Raw genomic sequence first — 11,477 nt, forward strand, 5'->3', positions numbered from 1 at the left:
GAAGTAACTGAAGGTCAGTGCATGTTGGTTACCAAAGGAAAATATCAGAAACAACAAGTGGCCATCAATAAAGGACAAACTAAATAAACTACAGCACATCCACAGTAGCCTTCCATATTCAAAAAGGCAGAAGTACTCTATATGCTAATCAGAAAAGATGTTCAGGACACATTAGATCTAACAACACATGTAAATACCAAATGTTGAACAATGCAGGGAAGAACAGAAAGTCTCATTCACCCTGGTAGGAATATAAACTGCAACAGTCACTTTGAGACAATTAAGCAATCTGGGGTGCAGGGAAAGTACTGGGGATTGAACCCAACAGCATTCTACCTTTGAGTTACATCCCCAGCCCTTTTTTCTGTTTTTTGGATATTTAAAATTTTATCTTGAGGCAGGGTCCCCGGTGGGCCTCAAACTCGTGATCCTCCTGCCTCAGCTTCCAGAGTAGCTGGGATTATAGTCATGCACCAACTTGCCTGGCTCAGTTTGACACAATCAGAAATATACTCTTACCATTCCATCAAGCTAGCAATCAAGTTCGTTGGTATTTACCCAAATGAGTTGAAAATTTATATACACACAAAAACCTGCAAAAAGATATTTATGGCAGCTTTATACAATACTGCCAAAACTTGGAAGCAACCAAGATACCCTTCAGAAGGTGAAAGGATAAATTGTGGTACATCTAGACAATAGAATATCATTCAGTGATAAAAAAAAATAAATGAGCTATCAACTCAAGAAAAGACATGAAAACAAGAAAAAAAAAGACATGGAAGCTTCAATTCATATTAGCAAATGAAAAAAAGGCAATCTAAAAAATGTTTTCTACTCTACAGTTTCAACTATATGGCTTCTAGAAAAGGCTAAACTATGGAGAAAATAAAAAGTTTAGTTTGCCAAGGGTTAGAGGGAGGGAGGAACAAATAGGTAGAGCAGAGAATTTTTAGTGTACTGAAATCACCCTATGATACCATAATGGTGGAACTAACACTATACTTTTGTCAAAGCCAGCGAATGTACAACACTAGCAGTGAGTTCTAATGTAAATTATGAACTATGAGTGATGTGTCAATGTAGGCTCACTGACTGTAACAAATACACTATTTTAATGTGGGATATTGACAGAAAAGCAGGAGGACTGTGTAAAATCATTCTTACACTGTGGTTGAAGCCAGAATTAGACAGGCAGTCAGTGTAAATAGGTAAATCGAGTCGGGTCAAGGAGGCCAATTTTGAGTGAGTCTGGGAAGTTGGAGACTGTCCCCTAAGGGATCAGACTGTCCCCTGAGGGATCTTATCAAGAATCTGCCCCTGCTCCAACCTGTTGCCAAGGTAACCATCCCAGAAATTTCCCCTCCCTACAGGGAGCTATAAGGTTGTTAATATGTCCTTGTCTACTCCATCCTGCCCTTCCCCCTTCAGCCCAACTATTTCCCACCTTTTGGCCATCCCACTGAACATTCCTGGTCTTAGTCACTTATGCAGGAAGGAGAAAGATAAGAGGGGAAAGGCAGGAGAACAAAGGAAGCCTAGGACATATAAAAAGGGCAGAACACCTTGCTTCTTGGGATACCATGATACCAGCTATGGCCCCCTTCTCCAAGTCTATGTTACCCCTTTTGAAAAAAATCCTGCTTCATATGCTTGCCTTGGCGTGCTTCTTTAATGTTCAAATTTCAACATGTGGAGAAGTAGACTCGTCACAGATAACCAGTGATATCACTGTGACCAAAATATCTGACAAGACCTAATTAGAAGAAAAAAAGTTTTGGGGGGCTCATAGTCTCAGAAGTTCAGTCCATGTTCAGCTGACTCCATTTTCTAGGCCTGAGATAAGGCAGAACATCATGGCAGAAGGGAATGGGAAGGAAAGCTGTTCAGCTCATAGCAGCCAGGAAGCAAAGAAAGAGAGCTGGGGACAAGAATTCCCAAAAAATTCCCAAGAGCACAATCACCCCGCCCCAATGACCTAATTCTTCTAGATACATCCCACCACCCAGTAATCATTAGTCCATCAAGAGTTAATCCACTGATTAGGTCACAGCTCTCATAATCTGATCATTTCACCTCTGAACATTCCTGCACTAACATGAGCTTTTGGGGGATACCTCATATCCAAATCAGAGACGGGGGAATGCACAAGAATTCTGTACTTTCTGCCATATTTTGCTGTAAATCTACACCTGTCTAAAAACTAAAGTCTATTTTTTTAAAGTGAACGTAAAATAAAAAGTACAAGTTAAAAAAATGTAGTATGAAACTTTTTATATAGAAAAAGGCAAAAATAGTAATATATAAGGCTTGGTATAGTGGCACTTGCCTAAAATCCCACTGACTCAGGAGGCTGAGGCAGGAGGATAGCAAGTTCAAGGCAATCCCTCAGCAACCTTGGCAAGATCTTTCAGCAACTTAGCAAGATCCTGTCTCAAAATTAAAAATAAAAAGGACTGGTGATATGGCTCAGTGGTAAAGTGCCCCTGGGTTCAATACAAACAAAAGTACAAACAACAACAACAAAGAACATATAGGGGCTGCAGGTACAGCTCTGCGGCAGAACTCATGCCTAGTATATATAAAGCCCTGAGTTCAATACCCAGCACCGAAAACAAAACAAAACAAAACCCATATTTTTCTTTGTTCCTTCATAAAGAACCATGGGAAAAGTCACAAGAAACTGATAAAAAGAGATTACTTGGGGGTTGGGAATATAGCTCAGTTAGTAGAGTGCTTGCCTCACATGCTCAAGGCCCTGGGTTCAATCCCCAGCACCACAAAAAATAAATAAATAGATAAATAAGAGAGATTACTTATAAGAAACAGGACAAAAGAGAAAGGAAATAGGTTTATCAGTGAAAATGAGACCTCTTCCTTTGTATCTTTCATACTATTTTACTTATTCTATTAAGAGATATACTTCTAGCTAGGTGTGGTGGCTCACACCTATAATCCCAGAGGCAGGAGGATCAAGGTTCGAAGCCAGCCTCAGTAACTTAGTAAGACCCTGTCTCAAAATTTAAAAAATAAAATATAAAAGGGTTGAGGATGTGACTCAGTGGTTAAGCAACATTGAGTTCAATCCCTAACACAAAAACAGGAGGGATTAGGGGGAGACAGAAATTTCTTATTCAAAATAAAAATAACTCTCCAAAAGAAAAAATCTTTCATGCTCTAACTTTCATCTCCTCAGGCAAATTACATAAACTCTCCAGTCTCTAAAACTATAATAATCACTTCTTAAAACCAAATGTTTGGAAAGCAGAAAAAGACATAAAGCCTAACACATCACACATAAAAACCATTTACTGAGCATTTGCTATTAATTCATTCACTTATTTAGTGGTAATTATTATGTCCTCAGAATACAGCAATGAGATATACTATGAAATGTGAACTACTACTTCTGCCTTTCACAAGCTCCCAATAGAGAAGTTAAATACATATCAATGAATGTTAATGGCCAGAACTTTGAATGATGACCAGAATAACAAGGGAAAGGGAGCAGCTACACAAGTCAGTATATAACTCAGTCAATCTGGATGATTCTACAGAAACTTTGCTAAATTTTTAATCTAAAACTCCCATTAAAAAATTATGATTTGGGGGCTGGGGATGTGGCTCAAGCGGTAGCGCGCTGGCCTGCCATGCGTGCGGCCTGGGTTCGATCCTCAGCACCACATACAAAGATGTTATGCCCGCCAATAACTAAAAAATAAATATTAAAAATTCTCTCTCTCTCCTCTCTCTTCAAAAAAAAAAAGTGATTGAGAGTGCAAAACAAAAACTTTAAAAAAAAAATTATGATTTGACTGCAAATTGGTGCAAGCAATCTGGAGTACGCAGATTCCTTGGAAAACGGGGAATGGAACCACCATTTGACCCAGCTATCCCACTCCTCACTTTATACCCAAAAAACTTAACTACAGTGTACTACAGGGACACAGCCACCTCAATGTTCATAGCAGCACAATTCACAATACCTAAATTGTGGGTCCAATCTAGATACCCTTCAATAGATGAATGGGTAAAGAAAATGTGGTATATATACACAATGGAATATTACTCAGCATTAAAAAAGAATAAAATCTGGGCATTTGCAAGTAAATGGATGGAGTTGGAGAATATAATGCTAAGTGAAGTAAGCCAATCCCAAAAAACCAAATGCCAAATGTTTTCTCTGATATATGCTGATTCATAATGGCAATGTGGGTGGAGCATAGAAGGAATAGATGAACTTTAGATAGGGCAAAGGGGAGGGACAGGGCATGGGGGTAGGGAAGACAGTAGAATGAGAGGGACATCATTACTCTAAGTACATGTATAAAACCATAAATAGTGTGTCTCTACTTTGTGTTCAACCCGAGATATGAAAAATTGTGCTCTATTTGTGTAATATGAATTGAATTGCATTCTGCTGTCATATACAACAAATTAGAATAATTTTTTTTTCATATATGCTTTATAGGCTAAGGTTGTAGCTCAGCAGAACGCTCACCTAGCACATGTGAGGCCCTGGGTTCAATCCTCAGCACCACATAAAATAAATAAATAAAATAAAGGTAATGTGTCCAATTACAAATAAAAAATAAATATTTTTTTAAAAATTATGCTTTACTAATGTTACAGGCTGACAACCATATCTCTCTTGGCTCATGTCAGGTGATTTACATTTCAGAGGGTGACCTGCATGGAGAAATCCTGATGGAAGACTAGGAATCCTACACGAAACAGGGACTAGCAGACAAGGCTCACTCATCCCTTCATTTTCAATATTCTACAACATACTGTGGTTTATCTGCTACCAGATGAATTGTGGTAAATTTTATTTTAAAAAGAAAGACCTTTAAAGTGGAGACACTGTACATCACTTTCATAAAGCTTTAAGGAATGACTACTTAGAGCTAAATTAAAAATTTCCTTTTGCAAAAAGGCAAAAGTTTCAAATCTGCTAGATATTCTGTGAGTAAAGAAACTTTCTATAATTTGCAATTAGTTTTAAAATAATTAATCATAAGCAACAATCTGTTCCTTCAAAGAAACACTACCATTTTAACAAAACATGAAAGTAACAAAGGAACTGATTTTTGAAAGAAATTAATGCAGTGAACAGAGCTCTTTGAAAAAGAATGTTTTTGGAAATAATCCCATCATTATATGATTTCTAAGTTTAAAGAGTTTAAAAAGAAAAATTCTTATATCTACATATATTTAAAATTTTAGAAATCATTTTCTAACCTTTATTTTTTTTAAGTTTTCCAAATAATCCTCACCTTGAGTTCTCAGTTTGTCAAAAAAAATAAATTATATAACTCCTTTTACATGAATTGAAATATAAAGATGAAAATTCACTTAACCAAACTGACTAGTAGGTAAGACGGGATTTAAAAAATTAGAGTCCATGCACAAGGCCCTGGGTTCAATCCCCAGTACCACAAATATATATATATGGTCCTAACTTGGTAATAGTGCTTGTTACTAGACAATAATTCCTCCTTTCCCTTAAGACTACATCTAAAGCCCCTGTGTGGCAAAAGGGATTTATTTTGCTAGTGACTAAATTAAGGATCTTCATATGGAGACATTGTTGTGAATGGGGGGGGGGGGGTGAATGTAATCAAAAGTGTCCTTATGAGGGAAAGAGGAAGGCAGGAAAATCAGAGTGCATAAAAGAGCTAATACAAGAAAACTAAGATGCTTTATGAATTCTAAAGATTAGTGCTCTGTCTGATGTGTTTGTGGTACAGATTTGCTCCTATTTTGTAGGCTCTCTATTCACCTCACTGATTGTTTCTTTTGCTGAGAAGCAGCTTTTTGGTTTGAATCCATCCTATTTATTGATTCTTGGTTTTAATTCTTTAAAGAAAAAAAAAAACTTTTTTTTTAGTTGTAGTTATACCCAATACCTTTATTTTTACTTATTTTTATGTGATGCTGAGGATCGAACCCAGGGCCTCACACATGCTAGGCAAGCGCTCTACTGCTGAGCCACAATCCCAGCCCTATTGGTTTTAATTCTTATGCTATAGGAGTCTTATTAAGGAAGTTGGGGCCTAATACAACATGATGAAAATTTGGGCCTACTTTTTTTTCCATTAGGCACAATGTCTCTGGTTTAATTCCCAGGTCATTGATCCATTTTTGAGTTGAATTTTGTGCATGGTGAGAGACAGAGGTTTAATTTCATTTTATTACATGTGGATTTTGAGTTTTCCCAGCACCATTTGTTGAAGAGGCTATCTTTTCTCCAATGTACATTTTTAGCGCCTTTGTCTAATATAAGATAACTGTAGTGATGTGGGTTAGTCTCTGCGTCCTCTATTCTGTACCATTGGTCTACAGGTCTATTTTGGTGCCAATACCATGCTGTTTTTGTTACTATTGCTCTGCAGTATAGTTTAAGGTCTAGAATAGTAATGCCATCAGTTTCACTCTTCTTACTAAGAAATGCTTTGGCTAACATCAAAAAAAAAAAAAAAACCAAATAACCCAATCAATACATAGGCCAAGGAATTGAACAGACACTTCTCAGAAGAGAATATACAATCAATCAACAAACATATGAAAAAAATGTTCAACATCTCTAGCAATTAGAGAAATGCAAATCAAAACTACTCTAAGATTTCATCTCACTTCAGTCAGAATGGCAGCTATTAAGAATACAAACAACAATAATTGTTGGTAGGATGTGGGGGAAAAGGCAACACTCATACATTGTTGGTGGGACTGCAAACTGGTGCAGCCAATATGGAAAGCAGTATGGAGAATCCTTGGAAAACTGGGAATGGAACCACCATTTGACCCAGCTATCCCATTCCTCAGTTTAAACCCAAAGGACTTAAATACAGCATACTACAACTATATCAATGTTTATAGCAGCACAATTCACAATTGCTAAATTGTGGATCAAACCCAGATGTCCTTTAATAGATGAATGCAAAGGGAAACTTTGATATATATACATAATAGAACATTATTCAACATTAAAAGAGAATAAAATCATGGCATTTGCAGGTGGAGGTAAAGAATATCATGCTAAGTGAAGTAAGCTAATCCCAAAAAACTAAAGGCTGAGTGTTTTCTTTGACATGAGGATGCTGACTCATAATGGTGATGGTGGGGGAGCATGGGAGGAATGGAGGAACTTTAGATAGCACAAAGGGGAGAGACAGGAAGGGAGGGGAAAGGGGTACGAATGAAGATGGAATGAGTTAGACATCATTACCCTTACATGTATGAAGACACAAATGGTGTGAAAATACTTTGTGTACAACCAGTGACTTGAAAAATTGTGCTCTATATGTGTAATATGAAATGAATTGCATTCTGTCATCATGTATAACAGATTAGAAATAAGTGGCCTTTCAAGTAAGAAAGAAAATAAAATACACTTTCTCCAAACTAAAAAAGAGGAAAGGGCCAAGAACTGGGAAATGCATATGCATTCTAAATAATAAATGAAAGGAGACAAATGCTTCCCTCAGCTTCCAAAAGATTAAATGAAGATTTTTCAGACATAATAATACTGGTAACTCTGCTTTAGTTCAACAAAGTTGCTTTCCATACTGCTAAATAATTTAAGAATAGCCTTTAATTCTTCCTTTTACCTTAGCCTTTTAAATTTCTATGTGTGTGCAAGCTTGTAGCATATGTAATGTATCATCATAATGATACATTAGCACATCTATACCCTAATGTTAGCCGGGCAAGCCTGCTTTTCGACCTCTGATTCCCAAAACAGAAAGACAATTTTATAACAAACTGCCACAAATTTAAGTCATTAAATTTCTGGCAATTTGTTATAGAAGCAATAAGAAACTACTCTCTTCCCTTTTAGATCTATAAATCTTTTTTTTTAATTATTTTTTGTAATTGTAGATGGACAGCATGCCTTTATTTTGTCTATTTTTATGTGGTGCTGAGGATCAAACCCAGTGCCTTACAAGGCATACGATCTGCCACTGAGCTACAACTCCAGCCCAGCCCTAAATCTATAAATCTTTATAAAGTTCTTTATATTTATAACAGTAATTAAAACAAAGCATCTAAACAAACTAAACTTAAAATGAGCTCCTCATTTCATAAAAAAAGGTTAAGTGAAGATTTTTCTGCCTTAGTTCAACAAAGTTGCGTTCTATGCTGCTAAATAATTTAAGAAAAACCTTTATTCTTCCTTTTACCTTAGCCTTTTAAATTTCTATGTGTGTGCAAGTTTGTAACATATGTAATGTATCATCATAGTGATACATTAGCACATGCATAAAGAACAAACTAAAAAAAAATAATGTTTTTATTAGTGTATTATAGTTATACATAATAGTGCAGTTCATTGTGACATCATACTAAGTTAAAAAATAAAATTTTTTAATAGAGGTGGCCAATCAAAAAATGGTTGGGATCAGTGCAGGAAACTGGAAGTACACACCCTAAAAGAGAAGAATGAAGGACAGTCAAAATCTTTCAAAATAATTTTTCTATATTCTCTATGATCAATATTACTAAATCTGATATATTTTCCTTTGTTTCTTCAGATTAAAAGTTTTTTCCCCATTATCAAATATCACCATCAAATATAAATTATCAAAAGGCCAACTTATCCTGGAAAGACAAACAATAAGAATGAATACATTTCAAAATCCCAGAGACCCAAGAAAAAAAGCAGCAGCAAAAACATAAAAACTAAAAAAGCATTGTCCCCACATTACTGTTGTTGTTAAATTTAAAATAAATGGGATTTTTTAAATCAAAACAACCTCAAAGACAGAATAATCAATATATAAAAGCCTAACCATTTTTACCAAGCTATGTAAGTAGAAGAACCAAAAACACAGCTATTATACTGTCAAGGGAAAAGCTATTAAAACAAAATGAATGAGAACAATAACAGCACAAGAGAAACTCACACTTATGTTCTTATTTCTTTGCTTTTAGACCAGGAATTAAAATGAAAAAACAAAAGAGCACTTACAGGAGCATACATGGGGAGCTAAAGACATACTTAATTTACAATGAAGAGGTATCACACATCTTTGTTAAATTTCTTCCTAGTTACTGAATGACTATGGATGTACTACTTTTTACATTTTATTTCATTTTCTAATTTTTCCCTAAAAATTTTAGAAAACTTACTGCTGCAGATTCTTAATCAGTTTTACTTCTTCCTTTCCAATTTTTATGTTACTTCTTTTTTCATATCTACTGCACTGAGTAGGACGTTGGGTACAATTCAGAATAGAAGTTGTTGTAAAACATGAATATTTAGTTATAAAAGTAAAATAAATTGTGAAGTTTTCATACATTTTGCAACTTTCCTAGTTTTTATTTTTCACTTATCTTATTATTTATCAGCATTTGCATTTTATAAACATGTCTGACAGTCTAGTATGATGATTTCTAAAGATGAGATTTGTAAAGGGAAGATTCCAAACCTAGGCTCATAAAAAATTCTAGTAAAGTTAGTAATAAAGAACTATAATCGGGGGTGGAGTTGTGGCTCAGCAGTAGAGCACTCGTCTAACACTTGCGAGGCCCTGGGTTTGATCCTCAGCATCACATAAATATAAATAAAATAAAGTATTGTGTCCAACTATAACTAAAAAAAAGAAAGAAAGAAATATTTTTAAAAAAAGAACTATAATATTCTGACACATTTTACCCATCAATGTGATTAGAGATACAAAACAATAACCTACTACTACAATAAAACAACTGATGAGTTTTACATGTGCTGTAATCCAACGTTGTCTTATTCCACCATGCACCATCTATGCAAACAACATAAAACAGTTCCAGACAAACTGAAAAGACACATAAATCACATTCACTGGACAAGTCAAGGTAAGTGCCAGAATCTCAATTCAACAAAGTAAAACTTTTGTGTTGTTTTGTTTTGTTTTGCTTTTAAGGGCTGCAGATATAACTCAGTGGTAAAGGAAATGCCTTGCAATGAATGAGGCCCTGGATGTGATCCCCAGCATCTCAAAAAAAAGTCATATCCAGTGAAAAGGATCAGAAAGAATGTTATTAGTATCAGAACTAATTGCCCAGAAAAAGGGTGAAAGGGAAAGGAATCACACAGATGTTGAGACATAAAATGATAGTGAATAAAACACCCAGCACAATATGAGAAATGGAAAAGGTTCTACTCTCAAACAGTGTAAGTCAACATACTGATGGCCTGGCATATGCTGAAGAAGAGATTTGTTTAATAAACTGAGAAATAACAGCTTGTCTATTTAAGTTGACAAATCAACAGATTTCACCAATATGTGTCAGGTAGTAATTTAAAAAAATATTTAAGTGATAGTGAATTCCAAGAACAACTTTTCACGTGGCAAAGAACTAATACCAACAAGCAAAGTCATATTAAATGTGGTGTCTTCATTTCAGGAAACAAAAAGTCTGTCTTGGTGAAACAGTGTTGGCATTTACATTGAGATGGCACTTTAGTAGTTTCCTCAAGGCAAAGATTCACTCCTCTTGTGAGGGGAAAATAAGAACATCCTGATGTTGTCATAAGACATTGTTTTCTTTTTCTTTTTTAATAATTTTTAAATTGTCAATGGGCAATTTATTTATATGTAGTGCTGAGAATCGAACCCAGTGCCTCACACATGCTAAGCAAGCACTCTACCACTGAGCCACAACCCCAGCAAGACATTGCTTTCTTCATAGAGGTACAACATTAAAAACCCTTGGAGGGCTGAGGCTGTAGCTCAGTGGTAGAGCATTTGCTTAGCATGTGTGAGGCCCTGGGTTCAATCCTCAGCACCACGTAAAAATACATAAAATAATGTTTTTTGTTTGTTTTTTTAAAAACCCTTGGAAACAAAATGGAAAATGTCCTGAATGATGCTACAAAAATGATCTGCTTTATTAAACAAAAGACCAGCACACATGAGCAATTTCCCACCACATATAGAAATCCAGTGGCTTAGCAGAGGACTTCTTGATAGGGAATTTAGGCTGAAAGGTGAAATACAAAATTACATTCAAGAAAATAGTAGGCCATCTTTGTTGAGTGAAGAATGACTGCAGAAGCTAGCACTCTTGGCAGATTTTTTTAAAAATGGGCTGGGGTTGTGGTAAAGCGCTTGCCTAGTACATGTAGGGCACTGGGGTCAATCCTTAGTACGACATAAAAATAAGTAAAATAAAGGTATTGTGTTACTCTAAAACACACACACATATATATGTGTGTGTGTGTATATATATATATATATATATATATATATATATATATACACACACACATATACATATATATATATACACACACACATATGTATATATATTATATGAAGTAATTAAACAAGTTTAGCAAAAAATGCTCTGACTTCAAGTAACAAGACTATTTTTCAATTTCAAAGAAAAACTGAATCTTTGGGGGAAAGCACGTGACAAAACCTTAATGTTGCTTTGGCTTGAAAATAAGGAAGATATGAACAAGTCTCAAACATTACTAACAACCATCT

General features: G+C 35.3%; 1 protein-coding gene across 2 annotated transcripts in view; it reads right to left on the minus strand.

The window, feature by feature from the left end:
* Positions 1–11,477, minus strand: part of Gtf2e2 (general transcription factor IIE subunit 2) — a 72,474-nt gene that overhangs the window by 29,631 nt on the left and 31,366 nt on the right. The window lies entirely within an intron of this gene.

This window comes from Marmota monax, unplaced genomic scaffold, assembly GCF_021218885.2.
Source record: "Marmota monax isolate L192 unplaced genomic scaffold, Marmota_monax_Labrador192_F-V1.1 WCK01_AAM20220418_F8-fsc00117, whole genome shotgun sequence".
Taxonomy (NCBI): Eukaryota; Metazoa; Chordata; class Mammalia; order Rodentia; family Sciuridae; genus Marmota; species Marmota monax.